Source organism: Halictus rubicundus, chromosome 8 (assembly GCF_050948215.1).
Source record: "Halictus rubicundus isolate RS-2024b chromosome 8, iyHalRubi1_principal, whole genome shotgun sequence".
NCBI lineage: Eukaryota > Metazoa > Arthropoda > Insecta > Hymenoptera > Halictidae > Halictus > Halictus rubicundus.
Genome location: NC_135156.1, coordinates 8,172,223 through 8,198,531, shown reverse-complemented (window position 1 = coordinate 8,198,531; position 26,309 = coordinate 8,172,223). Strand labels below are relative to the sequence as shown.

The following is a 26,309-nucleotide window of genomic DNA, read 5'->3' as shown; positions in this document are numbered from 1 at the left end:
TAGTGCTAATTATAGCGGCGACGCGAAGGCTTCGAGGATGATCAAAAACAGAGAGGCAGGGTAAAAATTGCTTTCGCATGCCGGAGTAACGAGTCGGGTCCATTAAGTGCATTATGACTGTGCGGTACACACGCGTGCCCATTACGCAGCCACGTTTTACACGTGTCATTCGTATCGCATCACACGTCATTACCCTTCTCACCCCCGCGCCATCTCTGCCGAGCCTCGTTATCTACGGTTCAACAAACTCGAAATCGCTGCACCTGCGACACTAATGGTTTTAACGTTGCCGTGAAAACGATCGACCGTGCCCGGCCGATATACATGCACACCCGAATATTAGCATCGGAGCCCCCCCCCCCCCCAGTCCCGTGTGTATCGAGCCACCTTTCTTTCCGTTTACAACGAATGAAATTGACGAAACGCTTTTCGAGATACCGCCCATTGATGCATGGCCGCGTTATGTGCGCTACCGTAGGCAACCGGGCTCGTGATGTATAGTCGGGGTACACGGCCGATACGCGCAATAGAAACTGCTATGGTGTTTTCTCGCACATTTCCACCGGAACGTTGACGGAATACCTTACCAACAACCCGCGGATATTTGCGAGCATTCATAACAATTTATCGCTACCATGAATACGAGATCGGGCATGTAAAAATACAAAATGAAACTTTCGTTTACTGTTCTGCTTACGTTAACCAGAAACGGACTTTCAAAATAAAACAGGAAAATCATTCTGGAATTCGTAAATAAAAGCGTCGTGAGACAGTACATTTCATCAAAATCCACGAATAAAATAAATATACATATATAAATATATAAATAAAAAATATATATAAATATATAAATAAAAAAAATATATAAATAATATATATATAAGAAAAAACAAAAAAAATTTATATTAGTAATAATAACAAAACTAGAAATAGTTATATCAGTAATCAGCATTGGTAACAGTTGTATTAGTAATAACTAGACTGCGGATCTTTATGCGTTTATAAACTCATGAAAATTTTCAAAAAATGATGGAATATAAAATTCGATAAAATTAAGTACTGTTTTATTTATTTATTTATTTTTTTTTGAATCTACAAAGCCCATTGCCATTAAAAATAGAATTTTATTTCATTCCACTTTCTTAAAACTTGTCTATCAAACTTGGAAATTGCATAAACAAATAATTCTTAGCATGTTAATATAAGAATTTGATTTACAATTATTTATTGTGGAGAGAGAGGAAGTAGAAAGGTATGAAACTGAATTGTTGCTCCTCAGAGCGATTACTTTCATTCGCATAACCGTTTGTATTGCACCTGAAAACCGATTGCGAAAACATTCGAAACACCCGAACGTCACACGGCGCAGCAATATTTTATTAACAATTAAATTTATAAGCGGTTCACCGCGAGCAATCTTTCATCCCGTTTTTCCACCCCAGTTGTACTGAATCATAATTCGCGAAGTTTACGGCACAATTAATTTGGACGGTAATTGTATGTACTTTAGGACGTCCCGCGAGAAAGACAATGTAGTCCTCGAGAGGATTATATTCGAGCGATAACGAAATCGATGTTTTGTTTATTGCTAGATTGCGGATTTCACGAATGTATAGCGCATTCCGACGCGTGAAGCTCGACACAATATCAACGTAATATTTTGTAAACTGGTCCTTTGGTATTTATTTCAAAGTTTAGTATTTTTAACCCTTTGCACTCGAAGCTATTTTAACTCCAAAACTATATATTTTTTTTCATGTTATACATACGAAAATGGTGTAATTCACTCGTACAATACTGAGATGTTAATTTATTAAATACAAAGAAATTTATTAATGTAAAAAATATTTTCAATAATGATACGGCAATTTTTAGTGGTGCCTTACAGTCACTATTCCAGTGCTAAGGGTTAATATTGATTTGAAAACACTTATAACGAGTTCCGAAAGACTGAAACGTCTGATAAATTTGATTGTTTAATTACACAGTTTCGTGGGTGAGTTTATACGGGATTATTTGCCTAAAATTATGTTTCAAATCAATTAGAACATTTTACAGGGTAAAACACCCACTGTAAGGGTAGTTTTCTATATTATCAAAAGAATAATAATTCCGATTCTACGAACTGAAAAACCCCCAGAATTCTTTATAACAGATACTGCGCAATTAACACTAAACCTAGCAAGCACAAAACATAAAAGTGCAACATCCCATAGAAGGGAGAAGGTTAAAATTTACTTAAACTTTCTACGATTCTCATTATAATATGTGCTTAACACTAGAACTACCGAGCCAGTCAAAATAACTGCTTCCTAATATTTTCCTTCACAATTACTGAAATTATAAAAATGTTCCCATCAGAAATGTTTCAATAAACTTCTTCATTGAAGTACGTGTTAGTATAAAAATGGTACGAGGTTCGAATAAATGTAGTCTTGTAATTATTACAAAGCAATAGACATCCGTCGTGATTACGACTCGGTAGTTCTAGTGTTAAATAAAGAAGTCAATTCAGTAATTCCCTACAAAAACGTTTCTATAATATCAATAATTGTGAAATAGAAAACCGGTGGTTTCGACCGTGGTAGGTTTGGTGTTAAAAGAGATATGAATTTAGCGTACCCACTTGACGATTCCGGAGCACTGTGCGACGGTGGTTAGGAACCGGGAAGAAAGTGGCGGGCGTGTAAAGGGAGCAGAGAAGAAAGAAATGACGGCATAATATCTATCGGGAACGGATTAATCTTCCCTTTACGCGCGGTTCTCTCTCGCCTTCCTCTTGCACGTCTATCCCGTGTGTCTCCCGGCAGCCACCGGCGGTTGCCCCCCCTCGCCCGGAATTTTCTTCTCTCGATAAACCGCGGGAATTGGAGCCGCAACGACACTAGGAAGAGGATAATGGGCCCGACCGTTCCGAAGTGTATTTACCTGTTGGAGTGGGCACGTGGATCGACAGAATGAAGAGTAGGTTCATTGTCTAGCTCGAAGGGTCGCGACGTGTAAGGACACATGGGTGCCACGTTGTCAACAGCCAGGACGAGCGAGCACTTCCTTCGCGGAAAAGAATCGCGATTACGTTCTTACCTAGCGACTGTATAGAACCGGCTGGCCACCGAGAGGACTCTTTAGTAACTCCGCGGGTCTACACCCGTCGCAAGCACGATGGAATCTATCGGGGCATCTTAATTACCGCGACCTAGAGACAGAGAGAGAAAGAGCTGAATGGCTCAATCCGAATAATTGCATGGGAATTAGTGCCCCCCTCCGATTATTAACGCACGATCATCCCGCAGATGCTCCACGGGCGCAGGGGATGCCAGTTAACAGCTGTGATATTGTTTCGAGGCTCGAGTTTCGTTCGGTTACCTGGTGTACAGGTGTATCGGAACCGGGTACAAGCGAGCACCAGGCAAAGACAAGACAAAAAGAACGAACAACATTTTTTCAATCGACGCTTCGTTTCGGAGAAAATTGAGCTCGAAAGTCGGACGGGATCGCGTGTCCTACGACAAGTAGAATTGGTCGGCCATGATCAGACGCGCCAGCCGATTCCTATTCGACGGCACACGCAACCGACGAATTTTCAAGTTCGCTTTTTCCTCCAAAACGGAGAAATGTTATTCGTTTTATTTCATTGGGAACATCTACAGCAAGGAGCAAAACTGAACACACATACGACATTTTAACAAAAATAATTTTTTATTCAATATTTGCATGTAGAATACAAACGAAACAAAATACTTGGTATTATCTACAATCTTTTGGCTTTTCAAAACGAACTTAACATTTGTGATATTATTATTTTTCGTGTAGTCGGTTTTGCACCGCAACTAATTTTGAGTAAACATTTCAGATTTTCGTACACTTAATATTTCGTCCATGAACCTTTAACCTTGGTAATTTCCTGAATACGTTTAGGCATACTTAATACTACATTTTCGCAATATTCTGGTGTAATAGAATACCACTGTTCCTGCACTCTTTGCCACAAATCAGTTATCGTTGTTGGGGGAGCACTATATTTATTCTGTAACTTCATTTTTAAGTATGCCGAGACATTTTCAATCGGCTTTATGTCTGGACTTTGAGAAGGCCATTCCATGGTTTGAAATTCTTTACGCTCTTCGCACAATGCCCAGGAGCGTTGTCCTGTTGGAATACGACATCACACTCTGGTACCGGCATATTTTCAATTGTTTCCAGTAAATTTTTTTCTAAAATATCCTTATACGTGTACTGGTTCACCGTACCTTCCATTCGATGTAGTGAACCTACACCGTACTACGTAATTCATCCCCACACCATAAGTGAACCACCACCAAATTTTATTGTTTGCTTCACATGACGCTGTAAACGAGGTTCGCCTTGCTTCTTCCAACACCAAGAACGTCCATCCGATGAAAATCGATTGATTTTAGATTCGTCGGAAAAAATTACTTTTTTCCATTGCTCTATATTCCAGCTTAAATATTTTCTTGCAAAATTCAGACGGGCCTGTTGATGCCCTTCGAGCCGTCCACCCACTAATTTTCTTTCCAACATCGCTTTCGAATAACTTTGCAGCCATTGATGCCGTCGTTGTAATTTCTGAAGTAATGTATCTCGTCAATCTTCTCTTCTCCTGACAAGATAATAATTTTGGACGGCCTCCAAAAGATGCAGGGACTTTACTACAGTATTTTTTCCGTATCTTATGTACAACTCCCTGATAGACGACAAATTTCCTAGCAATTACTCGCGTTGATAAACTCGATTTTAATTGGAAAATGATATTATTCTTCATATCTTTAGATAATTGCTTCATGATGTTATATTGATGCGTGTTGACGCATGAACAACGATAAACTAATAACTACTGCACTCCTGGTCGTGGCATTGACCGTGATGGACTACCAAGTCGTTTACAAAATCTGTGTTTACAGTTCCTAATCCCGAGAATCTTAGTGCGGTGCAAAACCGACTACACGAAAAAAAAAATTGCATGAAGCGAAATAATAATAATAATATCACAAATGTTAAGTTTGTTTTGAAAAGCCAAAAGATTGTAGACAATACCAAGTATTTTGTTTCTTTTGTATTCTACATACAAATATTGAATAAAAAATTATTTTTGTTAAAATGTCGTATGTGTGTTCAGTTTTGCTCCTCACTGTATATTGTCTTTCTTGTAGGTTACTTTCGCAGATCGGGGGAATAAGTTTCATGTAACATTGGCGAAACCTCTGGGAAATGATTTTACGGCTGCGAAAACTTTTCGGTCAAGGCCGTACATTTCGAATGCGCTTTTTAAGTAGGTGCCGCGCGTACATGCAGCTTGTTACACTTAATGTTAATGTAGTGGAACAGAACTTTCCTCTGTTTTAAAGCAAACGCGCATAAAATTGACTATTTTCCTTGGACACTGAGACGGCCAGATTATTTGTTATGCGAAAGAAAATTCGCGTTTCGCACTTCACTGTGCAGCGAATGGGAAGCGTTGCATTGTTACGGCGCGCACCGTGTAAAAACTAGCTGTGCTCTTAATGAATATGAAACGCCGCTGCAGGTAAACGCATATTTTACGATACAAAACACACAGAAATGCGCATTTGCGCGTTTAACGGACGGCTCTGTGTGTATAGGATGAAGCACTATATTCTAGATAAAATGTGTATTATATTCGAAAGAACACAATGTTCGTCGCAACTTACATATTGGTTATTAATGACAATATCGGATAACAAAACTGGTAAACTGTACGAATCGAACAAAGAGCAAAGTAAATATGCTCGTTCAGCCGTTTGTTTGCGTCTTTATTTGATGACGCTACAATAAACACAGCCGTATATGCTCGAAAACGAAATAGGGAGCATTCATGAATAAACACTGTATTATTCGGGGATTTTTCCACGAGAATTTCACAACGGTTAAAATTATGGGAAAAACTTTAAAGTGGGCTTTGAAAGGGGGCTATCATATTTTCATTACAACAATTTTTTCGTACTAAAAATTCGCATGTTGAATGAATGCGCAAGCACAATGCAACGAAAAAATTTTTTATCGCTGCGCTATCTCCATGGAATCGAATATTTTTTCTTTGTTCCAAAAACGAATATTTTTTTTCTTAATTTTTCATGTTACTGTGGGAAAACATGTTTCCACGTGGAATGTACACTTTCTTTATACCTTATGAAAATCTAAGAAAAAAAAGAATTACGTTTAGTATTATATAGTTATGATCATTTACGTAGTATAGTATATATATATATATAAAATAAATTGTAATACATAACAAACGCAGCAGGCAACCCAAGTGTTTGATACAACATTACGTAATTACTTTAAAGAAAGAAAAAATAAATATAATTTTACCCTACTCTTTAATATATCTATATTACTAATACAAAAGAGAGAATATTTTATTCCGCTTCAGATTCTCGAAATTTATTTATAGAAATTTTAGTTTGTATCCGTAGTCTAATTGTGAGCGTTAATAGACAATATTTTGGGAATTATTACCACGCCGGCTATATGTTACACGTAACAAAAATTGTTGATGGGTAATCTACAAGGATTGATTTACAGCACTGCGCAGCCGTTCGCTAAAATAGCATCTGATTGCTGTTATTAGTGAGGATTACTAAATTGCGTAAGATATCATTCGGTGTGTATTTAAAGTTAACTTCAGTGAATATTTTTTCGATGAATGTTATTTCAGTCCGAACGGTTATACATCTCCCAGAACTTACTTCATAAATATTGTTCACTCACTTAGAGCTCTGGGTAAGCTCAAATAAAAAAAAAAAAAGAAAATTGAGTCAGGCTGGTGATAAAGATTTCCCTTAAAACCCTTAAAACTGAATCTATCTACTGTTTCATCGATGTGCCCTATTATTTATTTTCAAGTTAATTAATTTTGGTGAAACGGTGAAATTACGTAAAACCTTGCCGAATGGAATCTGTGAAAGAGCCTGTTGAATAAAATATGTTTTCAGCATTTCCTTCTCCTATAATCCCGCATGAATAAAGGTCCTCCTTAACAAGCCCCGCCCAGCGAAGTTGTGCAAAATCGGACCGTTTCCTCTTAATGAATTTTATTTTAACAAATCCTCCGCGCTGGCATACAATCGCGCGAAAGCCGGGACCAACCGGAGCCGTCTTTCCGCCATTAGGGATCGGGTTAAATTGAACAGGAAATAAACATTACTTAAGCGTCATTAAAGTTTTCACTTTGTGGCCTGCCGCGGGTTCGAGTTCCTTCGAATTGCGGGCGGATCCGAAGTTCCGTCGTAAGAAGCAACGCTTCGAAAACATTAGACCCGGGCCGGTCCCCGGTTGAGTTTAACCCGACGACGAAGAGAAAAGCGACGAAAGCGAGCACGGCGCGGCGGGTTGATAATTTTCATTCATGGAAGTGCGCGTAGTCAAATAGACCTGTCGGAGAAATCAGCCGGCTCTCCACCGGGCAACAACTTAATAAAACCTCGAGACAAGATGATGGCCTCGTTTTCTCGCACGTCCGCCGCGAATGTCTACTTCGGTTCAGCGAATTGAAGATAAATTCAAGGTGATCGGCGGCCAGAATAATTCAAAGGGGACTCAATTTCCTCGGAGTCGGCTCCGTGTGTGTCGGAGGAGGATCGGCAAGATGCCACGGGCGCTCGGTCGGCGACGCAACAAAAGGCGGGTCTCAAGTGCTTTTCACCAAATCGGGACTCTCTCGCGCGTGCTACTTCGCGTATAGGTACACTCCTGGGCAAAATGATCGCGCATACAGTGCCGGTCATTTGCTTACGTACCAGTCATATCTTAAATACCAAATCGCATATACAGGGTGGCCCATGAGTCACCGTTCTCATTTAACACTATTCCTACCGACACTTCACGTGTACCTATTCCTACCGCGACCGGTCAAATGACCGGTCTTTAGCACAACTTATATTTTTTAATATAGAATGAAGATAATAACCAATTTGTCGGTATAGTTTTCACCGCATAATATTTCGTTTACTATACCCTGTTGGGGCTGATGTTCCCCTAAAAATATTATGAATAGGTGCTCTTCCAGGATTAGACCCTTCTTTTACCTCTTGCCAAACAGTTCCGTCTACAGCAGTTTCGATTACCTCCTCCTCATTCTCACTATCGGAACTAACTAAAAATCTCCTTCTCGTTCGTCCTCTACGTACGCTCGAAACATTCTCTTCGTCCTCATCGGTGTTCGAGTCGGTCTCAAATAGATAATAATTTTCCGCATTGTCATTTTCAATATCAAAAATTTCCTGATCATCTTCGGAACACTCTTCATCAATATTATTTACTTTCTCTAATAATCAATTTACACTCTTCGAACGTCTTGACATTTTGGGAATGAATATTCAAGGGATGAAATAAAAACTAAAATATAAGAATGTGAATCAAGATGGATAAAAAAATGAACAAAAGATAAAATGTGAAACTTACTACGAAGTATTGTTGGTTTGTTCACTTTTTTGAAAATGACACTTATAACACGTAATACAGTATAAAATAAAAGTAGAATAATAATAGAATAAAAATACAAAATAGTAAAAGACTGCCGGATATGCTCCTTGTAACTTTCACGTTTTCATGCTCTCTGTTCAGGTCACAAGACTTTACCGATTTGAATTCGTGAGAAGACGTCTAGGCATCCCTTTCGGCTATGATTTGATTTATTTTACAGTCATAGTAGATAAGACGATGTAAGAAAATCCGAGGTTCTGGACCGCTTCGGATACCAATCAGGCATATAAAAACACCGCGAGGCCGATAGGCGAGCGAGAACTGTGAATACTTTGAAGTGCCGTAAAGCAGTCCCTGGAAGGCACTTTTCGGCTAAAATCATGCCACAACTGCATTACCTTTCGTTTGTAACGACTTTACAGTTTCGGAATTGAGTCTTTGAAAGAATACTATTACAAGAAGATATAAATCGTTCTACCGGTCATTTGACCGGTCGCGGTAGGAATAGTGTTAACAGTTGCATCACTCTCTCTTGAATGTGTGTCTTCAAATTTTTCTCTCGGAGTTTTCAAAATTCTTTCATCGGAAATTTGTAATAGAAAAATTCGCAACGAGTAAAAATAATGGAATTGTACTTTCATTTCTCCAGCTTCCAATCAGAGATATTTGAAGGAGTGTACATTAACAAGCCCCGAACCATAAAACAGTTAATGGACAATAGCCAGGAAGATATTCAGGGTTCTTGGAGCAGAAACAGTGAAAGCTGCGACCGAAAATGTGATGGAAAGGGTTCACGCTTGCGAAGCAGAAAATGGGGGTCGCTATTTTCCGCTTTTGAATTAAAAATATTTCCATTGAATGTACTTTAAACCAAAATCAAAATAAAAGATTGTGAATTTTTGGACCGAACGGTTCGCTACAGAAAATTGAACAGTTATCGTGGAGTTTGTATAGTTTGCGGTGATCAGGATGACTGCGAACTCTTTAGTATGCTCACTTTAGGGAACGCATCCAGTACACAGAGTGTACGAAATATACCTCTCTTAATTATACTAAATATTCAAATACAGTGAATTCTCGATTCATGTCAACAAAACGGGTCTTGTCCGCGTCGTTTATCATCCAGGAGGCATACCCGAGCAGTGTTATGTTTACGCTCCTCGGCGTCCTCGGTATACCCCGCGGTAGTGGGGATAATTTCGCGTCGATTACCATCCAGACCTTGGCGACATATATAGAGAAATCACCGTATATGGAAAGTCCTATTATTCCGGCACGGTAACAGGATATCTGTGCTCGATTGCAGGACAGAACGGCGGGGTCCGCGAGGCTGCAGCGTCTCCGCGATGCACCGAGTGCATCTCGGCGCATCTCGGGCGCGTCTAACGCGAGAAGAGCGGCTCCCGCCTCTGCGCTTCAGGGAGGATACTGTTAAACGAGATAAAAACAATGAACGACCGGAGGAGAACCCGAGAGAACCGAGAACTGAACGACCGACTGGTCTCCAACGTCTCTGCTGGGACTGCTTTCGGCGATCCCTGGTCGCGTCTCTCTCTCTCTCTCTCTCTCTCTCTCTCTCTCTCTCTGGCAAAAACCATCCGGACAAACTGTAAGTCCGATCCCGTGGAACGATCCTTTCTGCGTCTTGATTCTATATCTTTTAATGTTCGCGCACACCTTCGGCCGACGAGTAATTGCGGAAAGATAGCACCGGATCGTGTTCGTTACTTAATTGAAAAGAAGCGAATTAGTTTCCGCTTTTTCTGCTGAATTTATGGACGGCCGACGGTATAAACTAAAACTGGTACCACTTTTCGTTTTTCCAACGGTTTCCGCGCGTGTGTCTGTAAACACGTGTGTCCGCATACGACGGTACCGTTACTGTCGTGGCCGTCGCTCTAAATAGCAGTTATGTCACACTCGCATCGAATTGGTGAATTAGTTCGGAAGGTGTTGCCGGGAGGCGTGCCGATCAAACAATTGCACACCGGGAATTAATTCATTGTCGCCGATCACGTGAATCGTCTACAGTTTAGAGATAGGTACAGTATCTGCTGTTCCTATATCCATCGGCAATTGCATGAGCAGAAATTTAAAAATGGTCCAAGTCGAAATAGTTAATTCTAGGGTGAGAAGGAATTATTACAATATTACAATTATTCTATTTAATGACCGTTAAACCCTCGAGGCGTGGTGCCCAACAGACAAATATCGACTCACACCACTTTTTTTATTAACACTAGGTTTACGGAGCACTAAAACAGACTATTTTGTATTACTTTATAAAAATAAGAGGAATATGCTGCTCAAATTTTTAGCCATTTTTTTTAATAACACATACCAAACGAAATAAATTTATTGAATAATTCCTCACGGATGTATCTTCAGTCTCTTAATAATTGTCAATTAAAAATATTAGAACCCGTCATCTTGGGTCCCGTAAACCTAGTGTTATACAGCTCATACGATGATTATGAAAATAGTGCAAGTCCGCACAATTTTGTAGATTTTTATCTTCGTATTTGAATAATATTCTTATTATTGCCAGGCTCGTTACTTTCCACTAGCTTTTCTTTCCCTTTTTAAAAATTGATTTCAATCTTGGGTACGTTTTATTTCAATTTTTTTTTTGTAAGAGGAGAAGCAATTTCGTCCCGTGTTGAAATCAATAATTTTTCATTTTAAATGAAGGTTGAGCGTAAAACATGCTCATCCGACAGAACAAGGAGTTACCTCAACGGACAGGTCACGCGATGAAATAAATCCAGCATCAAATGATTTTTCACTTCTCTTCGTTTCAGCCGGTTCTTGATGTTTCTCTTCGACGAATGTCTTCGAGTTAACATCGCGGACACGATTAGTATCATCGGAGTCTCTGCCGCGCTCGCATACTGGTGATTCCGCGAGCTTTTTTCCCCCCCGCAATGACTCGGCTAATATCAGCGAATGCACGTTGCAATTTCGCTTTCTAGATAATATCTTCCTGTTCCTGTGCTTCCAGCGAGTGTCACTTGGCCGACGATGACTATGCGGAATCCTCTTTGTTCGAGCCGATGCTTCTTCTCCGCGCCGCGGCGGCGTCCTACGACACAACATCGAAGCGTTTGACGCCCGGGTCGTTGATATCGTCCCAAGAACACAGTGTAACAACTAGGTTAACGCCAGGAAATAGTATCGCTAAGTTGTTGCCGAAACACCGGCAGTAAACTAGACAATGGTTCCCATAATGCCCCGCGGTCGAAATAAAAACCGAGCAGATTTTACTGTCCCCGGAAAAGCAAACTTCCCCAATCGCTATCCAAAGACCATAAAACCTGCTCTCCGCGGGAAAATGACCGTGCGGAACAGGCGACTCTTAAACTTTAGCACACATTTTTATGCGGCACGCTCGTTAATGTAAATTACACCGGTGACAGATTCGGTGCGTCGCACGAATTACTATTAATGGGCATTAACGTAGAAATTACGGCGCGATAATGTAAACGGTATTACCGCAAATGAGATGTAAAAGGGATCCGGCCGCGCGATCGATATGCAGTGACGGGCAAAAGTGTAAACACATTTCGTTGGTTTTACATAAAACGTGATAATACAACTTATTTTTCAATTGAATGCTGAAGCTTAAGTACTAATAATTATATAGCGAATCTGATAAACAAAACATAACAGTTGATGTTAGACAATATTAACAATATATATGATACTTTACAAGAATAAGGATTTGAAGCAATGTTTACAGTTTTGCACGTTTCATCAGAATCGGTTAAGATGGTACACAAATGCTAGGGAAATGAAATTGTCGACAATCACTGATAGCCAACTGTAGTAAGACACGTTTAGGCTGGTGTTTACACAGTTTTTCTCCTATTTGAAAGTTAGTTGACACGCGTAAGTCAAGATGAAACCACTTAGTGCAAATAAAAGAAACAGTATCCTTTTATTGTGCGATGAAGGTTTTTCACTACGGCAAATTGCAGTAAAATGTGGTGTAAGTCATACGATGGTTGCAAGAATAAAGAAAACCTATGGTAGTGTGTTAACTTCTTCAAGAAACGGTAGGCCGCAACTTGTTTCTGACAGAGCTGCACGTGAAATTGCACATCGTGTTCGGTCTGAAAGTCATAAAACTCCAAAAATCGCGGCTCAAGACGTTGGCGTAAATGCAAGTGAGTGGACCATTCGCCGCTCCTTAAAGAGAATCGGGTTAAAAGCGAAAGAAAAGAAACGCAAACCAGCTCTTTCAGACAAAAATATTAAACTGTGAAAAAAATTTGCTCATACATACAATGAGTGGACGACAGAAGATTGGAAAAGAGTTGTATGGTCTGACGAAACAAAGATTAATGGATTTGAATGTGATGGAAGGTCTTGGTACTGGACTTCGTCCGAAAATAGTAATCAAGCAAGTAGCATAAAACAAACTATGAAGTTCGGGGGTGGCTCAATTATGTGTTGGGGTTGTTTTACTCGTAAGGGTGCTGGTCCCTTAGTTCGGATAGAAGGTATCATGTGCAGAGAGCATTATTTAAATATTTTGCAAAATAATTTACCTTCTGTTGCTAATTCTATTGAATTTGCTGAAGATGAAGTAGTATTTCAACAAGACGGGGACCCTAAGCATGCTGCAAAGATAGTAAAAACCTGGCTAAGAAATCAAAAGTTTTCTGTGATAAAGTGGCAAGCACAAAGTCCAGATATGAATCCAATCGAAAAGTGGTCAATTGTGAAAAGAAGGCTAGCAAAATATGACAATCCACCCTCAGGTGTTCATGAATTGAAAAATAGGTTGTATCATCACGTTTTATGTAAAACTAGCAAAGTGTGTTTACACTTTTGCTCGTCACTGCACTTTCGGGTTTCACGGGCTATTGAAATTGTTGCCTCGGAGACGCGTAAAATAATATGCAAATTGCTGGTATGAATGTTGCACAGGCAGAAATCTTCGTGCGCGCGCGCGGTAGGTGGAACTTGGAGTTGTGAACATCTCTCGTTAAGCGGACGGTAAATTCTCGTTATTATAATCTACCCTGGAAAATCTAGAATTTTAATACTCCTCCCCTATTTGTCGTAATCGCACGGTCTGGGCGACTACGATGCTCGAGATTTTTTAAAAAGCGTTTCCCGTCTCTCCGAAATGTTTCCTAACGGATTAGTGATATGCATTTTCTATTTTTTTATTTTTTTTTTTTTTGGAGAAATCGTCGGTATTTAAACTGTGGCAATTTGGTTGGCCAAAATAGTGCCTCGCGTTGATCAGAGAAACCTCGTTCACGACAGTTTCACGAGATGTAATTAAAACTATGGAAAGTTTCATATTGCACTAGTTTAAATTACCCGGCATTCCCCGGTCTTCTTATATCTGGGACAACAGCGCTCGTGGGAATGTGAAAATCATTGTCTGCTTTCTAGATTGAAATTAATTCGCGATGATATATAATTTACAAATTCATGTACCGTCTCTCTTTGTTCCACTGCATTAAGTAGATACATTATCGCAGCACGGTTTGGCGCAATACTTTCAGCTTTTGCCGATAGTGGAAAGATTTCACGGTAGCCTAAATTTTCCACCGAGTTCTAGAGTCAATCGGTTTAGCAGTTAATACGGAACGCGCACTATTTTGCATATACAGAGTAGGCCATGTAAATGGGAACACCTAAACATTTCCCGCGGATACAAGGTGGACCGAAAGTCACTTCCTGCTTCGACGAGTGGTATGCTTTCACTCGAATAATTTTTGCGTCTTTCGAAAATTAAATCTCACCGAAAACGTTTCTGTTTCAGTCGCATTTCTCTCGGGATAGACTGGTAGAAATTAATTGCAGAACAGTATGTTCGTCAGTTAAACAATCTTTGCGTTTTGCTGTCTTCTAAAAATTAAACTTGATCCAAACAGTCCCGTTTTTTGTAAATAATATTCGCAGAAATGATTAAAGTGCTTTGAAAAAATTGCCTGATTATTGCCGATGAATTAGCGAGAAGATCCGAAGCCTATACAGAAATCAGGTGGTTTTATGAGAATTGCTGTTTTTAGAAACTGACGCTTGCGAGATATTCTGCATGATCGCGTACAGCTAATAACATTTTCTGCAATCTTATTGCGCCACGAATCGATAACTTTAGAGCTTCCTGGTCGCGTGACCTAAAATACTGTAGAATACTTAACATGGAGCTTTTGAAAAGAGAGTGTGGGGGCCATCAAAGCGACAGTATTGATTCCCAACACACGGGGGAGAGAGAGAGAGAGAGAGAGAGAGAGAGAGAGAGAGAGAGAGCCCAATGAATCGCTCGTTCCGCGTTGTTCCCTTTCGCAGAAGATCGCACGGAACCGTTTCGCAAATACACGATTTCACGGATCGTTAGTTCGACGTGCACCGTGCTCAGATGGTTTTTATTCACCTGGCAAGTTTACTTTGTCATACTGCTACCGAGCCGCGGGGAGTAAACCGCAACAGTTTCAAACCTTGCGGAATCAGATGATATCCTCTTCGCAGCTCGCCGATAAAAACGACTAAACGAGACAAGAAACGACGCTTTCTTTTTTCAACAGCAAACGTGCCAGATCAGTGAAAATGACTCGTTCGTTATTTGCTGTTTCACGATCAGTGAAATCATTCACTTCCGTTCGTGGGAAACTATTAATTAAGAGGCTTCGATGGTACCGGCAATTAGCTTTAGCCGTTTTTAACATTCGTTGTTTCTGTTGAAATACCACTTTAACAAATTTTACTCTTATCTTATCTCTAGCTCCTATCTGTTTTTCTTATCTTTATTGGTTTGAAATTGAGAAGTAGGTAAAAAATGTGAAATAAACATTTTTCATGTAACGCGCGATGTTCGATTCTATCGAACATTTGGAGCGTAAGTAGAAAAGGTAGGTAATGGACAGACACACAGCAGTGTCCTATTCAATAGGCTACACGAACTTGGCGAATATTCAAATTCGATATTCTCGAAAACGAAATTTTACCCGTTCAAATTACGTTTAATATTTCGACGCACTTTTGCGCGTCGAATGACCTCCTTTTCCGGTGTGCCATAATTTGAAATGCGTTTCGAATATGTTGCGCTTCAAGTATTTTATGAAAATTGCGCGATCAAACTTTGTCAACGACATAGGATAGCAAATGGTTAAACTTCACCTCGGGAAACCAGGAATTTTTAACTTTTTTTTTATGTAATCCTGCAGATTTTTGTGAGAAAATGCCGAAAATCAGGGTTTTAATCCTAGGAGATCAGTAGTTCAAAAGTTATGCGTGTTTAAACTTGAGCGATTTTAGGAGCTAGATCCTTAGATCCCCGATTAACCTTCTCGCGGCTCCGCTCATTGGACGATATCTGAGTACATACCAATATGGCGGCGCCCTTACCTGCCAAAAACGCTGAAAGTCACACATCTTTACACACGTGTAACTTTTGAACTGCTGATCTCCTAGGATTAAAACTAGGATTTTCGACATTTTCTCGCCAAAAGCTACTGGATTACGTGAAAAAAAGTTGAAAATTTCAGGTTTCCTGAAGTAAAGTTTTGCACAGCAAATAAATCTTTCTAAGGTTTTAATTAACAATGGGGGACAAAGATTGTTTTCATGTCTCAGGAATTGCGAATTTAGAATTTCACGTTGCTCAAACCAAAGAGTTCAGAAGATTGGGAACTGTAACATTCGCAGTTAAAAAAGTTCACGCAAAATATAACAAATTTTTACAGCGGTGCAGTTTTAACATTTTTTTCTGCTGGACTAGCAAAAACGATTGAAACTGGACACACGTGGCCCACAAACGAGATGGTTGGGCAAGTTGCCATAGCCGTCCATTCCGACTAGGTTCCCAGAACCTAGACTAATTACCTACATACTAACAGCGTTCTGAACATCGCAATGTCAACCTGTCTCTCTTTCAATAATAAACGCTCTTTTTCTCCTCTCGCACGAAAAGGGTCAAGCGTGAAACGATCCAATCTGTCCTGAAGCTTCGTTGAAAGTAGTATATGCCAACCATAATTGCTACGTACAATTATTGTATTCGTGAGCTACAGTGCCTGCACGAAAACGATGTTTCCAGCTCGGTCTATATTGTTCATCGTTCACTGTCGCTGGATTGAGATCTGAATTAGCAATTATTCGTATTTTATACTGTATTATAAATAAATAATATTTTGAGTTGATATCTCATAAATTGTGACAAAATATAAAGTAACAGCAATAATACCATAAATATTTATAGTACTGTTTATTAACCTTCTAGTAACAGTCAGCCAGGTTAAAAAACATACGATGAAGGTATTACTAAACCAATGATAAAAATTTTTCATTAGCAATGATTTTTTTATGAAACCTTTGCCAACATATTCGTGACGTTTTTCTGATTGAAATGACACCAAACACGATACAGTTTTGATCATATTTACTTCTACAGTCCACGATACAGTGGAACCTCGATTATCCGAACCGACGAGGCTTCGAACATTAAAACGAGTCAACATATTTTTTGGATTCACTGTACGTCAAAGTTAGGTAGTATTACTTGGCAATACAAAGGGTGAGTACGAACGGTGAAATTAAGATTTCCATTTATAAAATTTTGATGTTGTCGGGATTAACGTCACAGAGGATAAAGCGGAATTGAACGGTAATTATTTACTTGGGATTAGACGCGTTCGAGAGGTTTGACAAATCGCTCCTTCCGCGTGCATTTCCTAAGCGGCGGCTGGATCGGCAACAAAATGAATTAAACGAATCGCACGGTACATGATAGCTTATCGCATGCATTATGCACGGTAACAGTTGCGGTCGCGGGCTAAGTCTAACGGGCGAGACAAATAGATTCCTCTCGCAGCCCCGAAGAAGAAAAGCTTTCGTCTCTAATTAATTGATCGATCGGTCGATCCAGGCGGAACAGTATATTGTGTAATTAATTGACTAATTAATTAAATCCGTATCGCGACGTCTACGGTTGATTGTAAGTCCGGGGATCGACTGTTCGAGACGGTCGATTAATTACTTTCGGCGTCGGTCGAAATTATCCGGATTCGTACCTTTTTCAAAGATTCATTGGGCCCTCCGTGATCGCTGTCCTCGATTAATCGAAAATATTGACATTTTGTGACATTTAGGAATGCCGTTACAAAGTCGGCGAAACAATCAATTTTGTCGATAAAGGTCGAATCGCGTTTCGTTGTTTAATAGAAGCGAAACAGGCGCATTGATATGAATTAGAGCAGAAATCGAAACTTCGGTGAATTTCGATTGGACACGGAGGGAGGGGGGGGGGGGGGCAGAATTTATTTAGGAGCTACCGGAGCGCGTTCCGCGTCCAACAACAATAACAACAAACGCATCGGGCTAATGGGATTGACTGATCGATGGGAATTATTTAAATGGTTTACTTAATCAATGCAGTTCATTAAATTACAACGCGCACGGGCTTTCAAAAGATTCCGGTAGAGGCAGCTACATAAACACTCCCCTAGCTCTAGAGGGAGGGGAGGGGTCGGAGGGGATGTAGAGTCTAATGAGCGAATACGCCAATTAAAACAGCTCAGTAATTAAATGACTGATCGATGATGGGATTACTGTAATCACGACAAAGTAACGTTGCGCTGGACGGCATAATCAATAGATACTTGCTAATGACATTAACGAGAGTCGATTATATCCTACGCGTCCATGTGTTCATTTAGCCCGCCATTAACCCTCGGTGCGTTTCAGACATGATTGTAAAAAAGATATTGGTTGTTCTGGAAAGGCTCGATATCGAGTAATGGAAAATCTGGAAAAGTACGAATGACTGGTATGTTCGGTGGGGTATGGTCGCCAGGGATTCTGGTATTAAATTATATTGGCTTTTGAACGTCACCGTGCGAAATAATGGGCAGGCATTGCAATTCGAATCAGCAAATTGTCAGATAAATCGAACAGCCGTTTGCCTTGCAGCAATTAGTCTACGTTCTAGAGATAATGTGCTAGTTGCATAGGAAATAATAATATGATGGAACTGCACACCGGGATCTTGGTGCAAAATAAAAAGTTTGTGCATCAATTGTAAGACTCAGGAGCCAAATAGAAATTTATCTTTTTCACTGATAATTTTAACGTAGTGAAAATAATATATTAATACTCTTCTGATCGTTCCACTGTTTCCAATCACACCTTCTGATTTTAGTAGTGATCTAATTATCATCTACAATAGTTGCAGCGGAAATAATAATGTGATGGAACTGGACTCCAGGATCTTTGTGCAAAATAAAAAGTTTGTGCATCAATTGTAAGACTCGGGAGCCAAATAGAAATTTATCTTTTTCACTGATAATTTTAACGTAGTGAAAATAATATATTAATACTCTTCTGATCGTTCCACTGTTTTCAATCACACCTTCTGATTTTAGTAGTGATCTAATTATCCCCTACAATAGTTGCAGCGGAAATAATAATGTGATGGAACTGGACTCCAGGATCTTTGTGCAAAATAAAAAGTTTGTGCATCAATTGTAAGACTCAGGATCCAAATAGAAATTTATCTTTTTCACTGATAATTTTAACCTAGTGAATATATTAATACTCTTCTAATCGTTCCACTGTTTTCAATCACACCTTCTGATTTTAGTAGTCATCTAATTATCCCCTACGATTATGTCAATGTAAAATAGATTTTACGAGAGTCCAGATTCTATGCGAAATAAAGCGTTTACTTTTTAATGGATTTTTAACAACGATGAAACGTACGCACACCTCACGTTCTTGAAATATTCGAAACATGTTAATGCAAATACCGGGACGCGGATATGTAAAATATGTCGAAGTTTCAAACACAAGCCAATAAATATGAAATATGAGCTGTGAGGTAAATTAATATGCCGGATCGCGTGTGCTACGAATATCCACATTTTCTGCAGGCGCACATTTCAACCGGATATTTTTTATTCATTAAACAAAATTCGGATGAAAATTAAATGCCTATAAATTTCAGCCTTTCGCTATCATTCATTTATTCGTTGACTAAACGAAATATGCACGATCAAACAATTAATCTAAAATTGTAAATTGATTGGCATAATTAAAGTCGAATATCTAATGTGTCTGAAATCTTAATACACGGTACATACATATGTATACCGTGCTAATTAACACACTTTACATATTGAGAGGTTACTCAAACATTAACAATCACAGAGCTGAAGTTATGCACGAATGTTTAATACAATACTATTTACTTTTGAAAACCATTGTTTGGTTGTGATTCATAAAAATAGTGCTATGAATGGACAATGATGATAACACTGCATTTAGACAGAAAATAAAAATGGCACACTCGATGTAGACAATTAAATTGATTAAGAGGTGACGTGAAACAAAATTCGACATTTCGTGTGCACCGACCTAGGGTAAGGGACCCAATCAATTGTACTTATTTTTAAAGCATAATGAATATTTTAAAAAATTAGAATTTTAGAATTTTTAGAATTAAATTTTTGTAGAATTCTTTTTTAAATTAGTTAATGTTAGATATTTCTTTCTTAAGATTCGTTATGCTTTCAAAATGAGTGTGATTAATATTAGGCACAGTAATTGGTAGCCCCACGGTAATTGGGTCCCTTATTTTAACAAATGGATCAAATCTGCCAGGATCAATCGCTCAGTCAAGAGGAAATAAATTCGGTACTTCGGTACTAGACCCAATTAATTGTACTTATTTTTAAAGCATAATAAATATTTTAAAAAATTACAATTTTTAGAATTAAATTTTTGTAGAATTGTTCTAAAAATTAGTTAGTGTTATATATTTCTTTCTTAACATTCGTTATGCTTTCGAAATAAGTGTGATTAATATTAGGCACAGTAATTGGTAGCCCCACGGTAATTGGGTCTCTTATATTAATAAATGGATCAAATCTGCCAGGATCAATCGCTCAGTCAAGAGGGAATAAATTCGGTACTTGTTGAACTGTGCGCGATCGTTGGTTGACTGTCGCGTGTCCTGGTCGTCGTTGGCAACCGGCGTTTAGTGTCGTGCTGCCGTTAAGAATTTGGTATGTACATATATAGCCGGAGTATCGGAAGTAGCGAATACCGGTGGTCGATCTAACAAGGATAACGGTTACATTCGGCGAATAAATCGGCCGTGTTACGGAGCGGATCCTTTCGCTAATGCAGACAAGGGGGAAGCACGTGCCGGCGGCGATGCAGTTAGTGGACCGTATAAAGTGTCGGCGAACAGAGCGGGAAAATTTGAATCACAGATAAGGCTTTTAATGTCGTGTTAAACACCGCCCACAGTCACTCTGCGTTCTGTTGAGTGCTTTGCGCGATGCTGATGAAGGTAATCGGTTTGTCTAAGCCTTTCAGCTGAGAGCTTGTATATATATATATATCCCTACGACCGAAGTAATTAATCCTCGCGAAGATATTGCCTGCGTTAAATTCACGCTCAAGAATTACAGTATTAGCCTCGCTAATACCGTAATTAGATTTCCGCTATACAATTAATAATTAATATGTTAATACGCGATCAATTTAACGGGCGATAGTCGCGATGCGTTACCCCCCCGGTTTTAAGAAAACGCTAATTATTTACGCACGACCGGCTCAATTATGTGTCTAACGGCTCATAATACCGAAAGATAACAGACACGCTCTCCAACACGTTCACTGCCCATCTGGCTGCCCATGAAAATTCCGCGGAATCGACGCAATTTATTTAATTACATCAATAACCCATACCTACCACCTCAAATCACTGGTTTCAAAATTGTTTATTTTAGTATCATCGAAAATTATAAGGCGGCGTTTATGAGAAATGACTGAATAAACACCTTCGGTAGGGTACGTGTTATTAGGAAAATTGCGCGAAGTATAAACAAATTCAGTTTTGCCGTTTTATGGAGCAATACAGCGAGATTGGACAACTAAAATCAATTTTCTCAGTTGGATTGATACCGGCTCTGATACTGTTCGGTGAACGTGCTAGTAATTTCTGCAATTGATTACGGGCACATTTACGAGTAACTTACAAAACAATAATTGGCAGAATTCGCAATAAAGAAAGTTATTATTTCTCACCTCGGTTTATTGATTCATTCCATTATGAATAAAATGGAACTAGCACACCGTCTGTACCGTGTGAAACGACTGAACGAAGCTTCTGAAAAGTTAAAAATATCTTAACAGAAAACGGACATGTATCGAGCACGTTCCGACAGGTGGCATGGTGCTAATTAAGAAGAGAAGTTTAATTGTCACTTAAGTCGGAGACATACGTGTCATCAAACTGATAAAGTTTGTAATAAATAGCTCAACGAAATGGACATTTAATCTAACGTAATTTTTATTGTAAATTCGTTATAAAATTACTCTTTACATTTTCATTTCTTTACTCTTTTTTCATTTTATTACTCTTTAGTTCTTATACATTTGTGAAAATTTACTATTTTTATGTCGTAAGACATATTTTTTCAAAATGTGACAAATTATAATTAAAACCTATCTCTTTGATTCAAAGTGTGAAGCAAAAATGGGTGAAATATTATCCTAAGCCCTTCAAGAAATTATTTCTGAGGAACTTACGGGCAAATTCACAACTACACTATTTGTTAGCTAAACAAGTAATGACACGAATTGATCTTCATGCACAATGTTGCACATAAATAATGTCCCCTGCAAGTCAAGATACACGAGGACCATATACCGTTTATTAAACGTAATTTTCTACCTGTTTGAGATGATCTGATGGCACATGTGTCTCTCAAGTCTCCTTATCGTGTAATTACACAGAGAAAACAGGTGGAAGATTGTTGTTAGGACATAACATGGGGGCCACAAAGAATCATTATAGCGCGTATCAGCCGGAGTCATCGTCGAATGGCTCTCGATGGTACGTATCGTTACTGGGATCATATCGTTCGCAGCTCGTATGACAGGGACACGAGTCGGCAGGAGCTGTATCTTAGCATGGTAACAATACGAATCATTAACAGGCATTGTACGGATCAAGAATCGTGGATCGCTGGATTGACACTCGAGCACGGCTTAAGGGGGCAGTCTCGCGTAAATGCTGCAAAATTTAACAATATTCATGAATTTTTTACAAAGCGATTGTGCGTTTTACGCTGTAATTTTCATTTATAATCGATTTAGTCACTCTTCCGTCGTACAGAACAATTTTTTGTACAGTTCTAATTACTTGTTTCTCGGCTCTATCTCGCTCGCAATAAACATATGTTTGAAAACCGTATCCTGCTGACGTACATTAGAAATCTCAGGCTGGACTAAAATAAATAATCGAGATGATTCTTAATCGGTATTACCAAAATAATTTACAGTAATGTCTTGATCTAAGCCGAACGGAGCTACACGATCTTAGTCAGTTCGCCTACCCCCTCCACTCGAGCTCTATATTGGTGTGAACCACTACCAATCCAATTACAAAACTTCTATTTTTCATCATATTCGTGGAATTTTTCTGATTAAGATGACACCAAACACGATATAATTTGAAAATACTGAGGTCACAAGAAAATAGTAGCCCTACACGATCTATGTCACAGCACGGAACCGAGGATTTGGCTTCGATTACTTTATTCTATCTTGAAAATTGGCAGGATGCCGAATGGTTAAATTGCATATTCCCAAAATTTCGTTCTTCTCTCGGTAATTTTTATAGTGAAAGAAAAATTATGATAAATATAATTTCGTCTACGTTGCTCGTGTACCTTGAAATCAACACAATTTTTATTTTCCATAAAGCTTTCCTGTCTAGGCTATGTCACTTCAACAAGTTTAAGCATAAAATTTTGAAAAAGTATTTTTAAGGTTTTTCTCAAAAATACGATCAGAGAAATCGATGTTTTCTATGCGTCCACGTGACCCGTTGAAGTCCGCGTGCTCGTTCAAACTGAATCCTTTCTTGTCTCCGGAGCAGCGAGAAGATAAGTGCGCAGTCGAGTGCACGGCGCTAATTGTTTGACTCGATGCTTGTTAAAGCTAATGGTCGCGATGTAATGGCGTTGCCGCGACGCTGCGCCACATTTCGTCTTAACATTCGTTTCGAGATGGTAACGCACGCCTCGGGGAGAACGGGAACATAACGGCTCCGCGTAATTAAGTCGACCGGCCTAGCAAACAATTCGAAAATCTAACGAGTAATTGGGAAACTCGTAGAAATCACTACTAGCCTACATACGGGGCTGGGATCCCCGTTGTTCATCGGGTTCGGGCCCCTTCGATTGTCAAACTAATTGCTACGCCCAAATCCATTTCATTTTCGCTCCCGCGATATAATATGCACCGCGACCGTTTTCCGTTAAGGATCAGTATATTCTGGTGTATCATTTTCAACAAATCGATATTGTTTCGCATTTTTTTTTTCAAGCACACCTGTGTAAAGGTAAACACGTTTCATAAAGTAATAACAATGAAAATGTAAACAGAGTCTGAAATTGGTTTTATCTCCCCGCGTTTAAACAAATGCAAACAATTAATATTTTCAGCAGGAAAATTAATTTTCCTCTCGATACAATGACATTTTCGAATGGAAGCCCGGCAACACCGAGTTTTTATTATTTTTTTAATTAAGTACCGATGTCTGCAAATTGCAAACATATATCCGACAATGCCGAGAAGCTCTAATAATTTAACTACCGTGTTTCGTATCTGTTCGGGCAAATTACGTATTCGAAATGACCGTTCGAATTAGATTTTTAATCGAGTTGGAGCCCCTATGTTGCAGAAGAGACAGCAATTTATATTTAAATGATGAAGCTCCAACGGAACCTTCCGTGCGATCCAGATATTCTATATTTTAATAGCGATCATTTGATTGTGACTCATTTTGATCAAACGCTCTTCAGTTCGCTTCTTCACATTTCAAATTTTCGTTTAAATATTCATTTTCATTCAGCCTTAGTCTGCTTCCGCTTCGTTTCGAATAATTAAATAATACAGAATTCATGGAAACGTAATTTGCTAATGTAGACTGAAATTGGACGAAGGAATAAAAATTTTGTTTTGATAATGCACAACATTAATATTCAAGTACCATTGGGTTCAGCCGAAAGTTCTGTTCAGTTTCGCAAACTATGTTTAACAAAAATTGCGTTTTTCTTTCACACTTTTACAGGGTACAGTATGACAATTTTTCTATTTTTTTGTAGCATGAAATATGGAATTTTACGTTTTCAAAACACAATGTATTTGACAATACTTCAAACCACCGGCACCGGAAGGTCCATCCATTTATCTATTGATTACGGCGTTGCTCGAAGCTGTTTATTCATCGATCGATTGAATCTACCTATCGATTACAGTGTCAAATACGCGTAAATAAATCGCGAAGACTGTAAATAAATATTGTATTTCTGCGCAGAACTCGTTCGCTCGATGTACCGTAAATCGTGTTAAAAGTATTTACCAAGGCTGCCGATGTTCGGCGTTAATTTTCTGCTCGAGTCTGCAAAGAGTGCAAGAATTTAATTAGACAGCAATTTGTGAGGTTTACTTAAATGTTTTTTGTCAGTTCGTCACTTGGAACACCGAGCGGGTACGCGGAAGTTAACGACCCGAGCCGCCGTCGATAACAGTTATTTACATTATATAGAACGCCTAAAGATGTATAATTCCGTGGATGTTAAGTGGTTTATTAACTTACGCGCTTCCTAGAAGATCACCTTTTTTCTTATGGTCGCATCTTTTTGTTATCGATCCAAAGGGATCTCCACCGCTCTCATTAACTTGTTGTACAATCTCCGATGTCGTCACAGGTCTAACTAGTTTAGGCTTGCTGTCTGATTTGCTAACTGTACACAGGGCGGAGCTCGAAACATTCGCGTTTGGCGAATAAAAATAGTTTCTTGATCATTTTAATAAATTGACAATAAAATAACAGTAGTTTCAAATTTGTTATTTGTTTTTACCTGCATAGGATTTTAATAGAGGTCGGGGCAAGGTCAAGAGTATACGCCCTTGAAATAACCTTGGACTCATACACTGCCACGGCAATGATATGAACGATGGAGCGATGGAAACAAAATACAGTATCAATAATATTAATTATAATATCAGTTACAAGTATCAGCCTCCATATATTCATACGAGCTTGATCCATCATCATACGTCCACTCAAAAGCAGTAATCCGCAATAACAATAATCAGAAGGTAAACTAGAGAAAAAAACTCTGTATGATATTTGAAAATAATGAGACAATAACAATAAATCGCCTTTATTGCTTATGGAATTGTTGAACGTGAAATTCTGGTGGAACGGACGTCTTGTAAAAATATTTTTGTTTGTTTATTTGTTCATCACTTCACCTGTACCAGCCTAATAGAATTTCGATTCGGTTTAATATGGTTGCTACCGGATGACCGCGATTTTACTATTTCACATAAAGTAAGCTTATGTATAATGTTATTTAATATTATAGAAAAGAAACCGGACTTAATCAGTTTCAGTGATTCATTGTCAGGGTCTTTTGTCTGCACTCTTGCGTAGTAGAGTATGTACAAGGTGGGACAGAAATCGTAGTAAAATCGGGTAAGGGGTGATTCTACATGAAAACTTAAGAAACAAATTCGGTATAACAATATAAAATGCAATAGAAATCGTCGGATTCGTCTGATCATGACCAACCAATTCCACTTCCTGCATAAAGCACGCGAACCCGACAGATCTTAAACTGGATTTTCTCGAAAAACGAGGCGTCAAGCGAAAAAATGTTATTCCTTTTTTTCGATTTATTTTTACGCGTAGAATGATCCCTTGCCCGATGGCACTACGATTTCTACCCATCCTGTATATTATACTACATTTTCCCGATTTTACCAATCTTTCAAGTATCGAATTTGTAATAGGGAAACTT

General features: G+C 38.9%; 1 protein-coding gene across 3 annotated transcripts in view; it reads right to left on the bottom strand.

Moving 5' to 3' along the window:
- LOC143356064 (CCR4-NOT transcription complex subunit 6-like) overlaps window positions 1-26,309 on the bottom strand; it is a 585,211-nt gene that overhangs the window by 195,685 nt on the left and 363,217 nt on the right. The window lies entirely within an intron of this gene.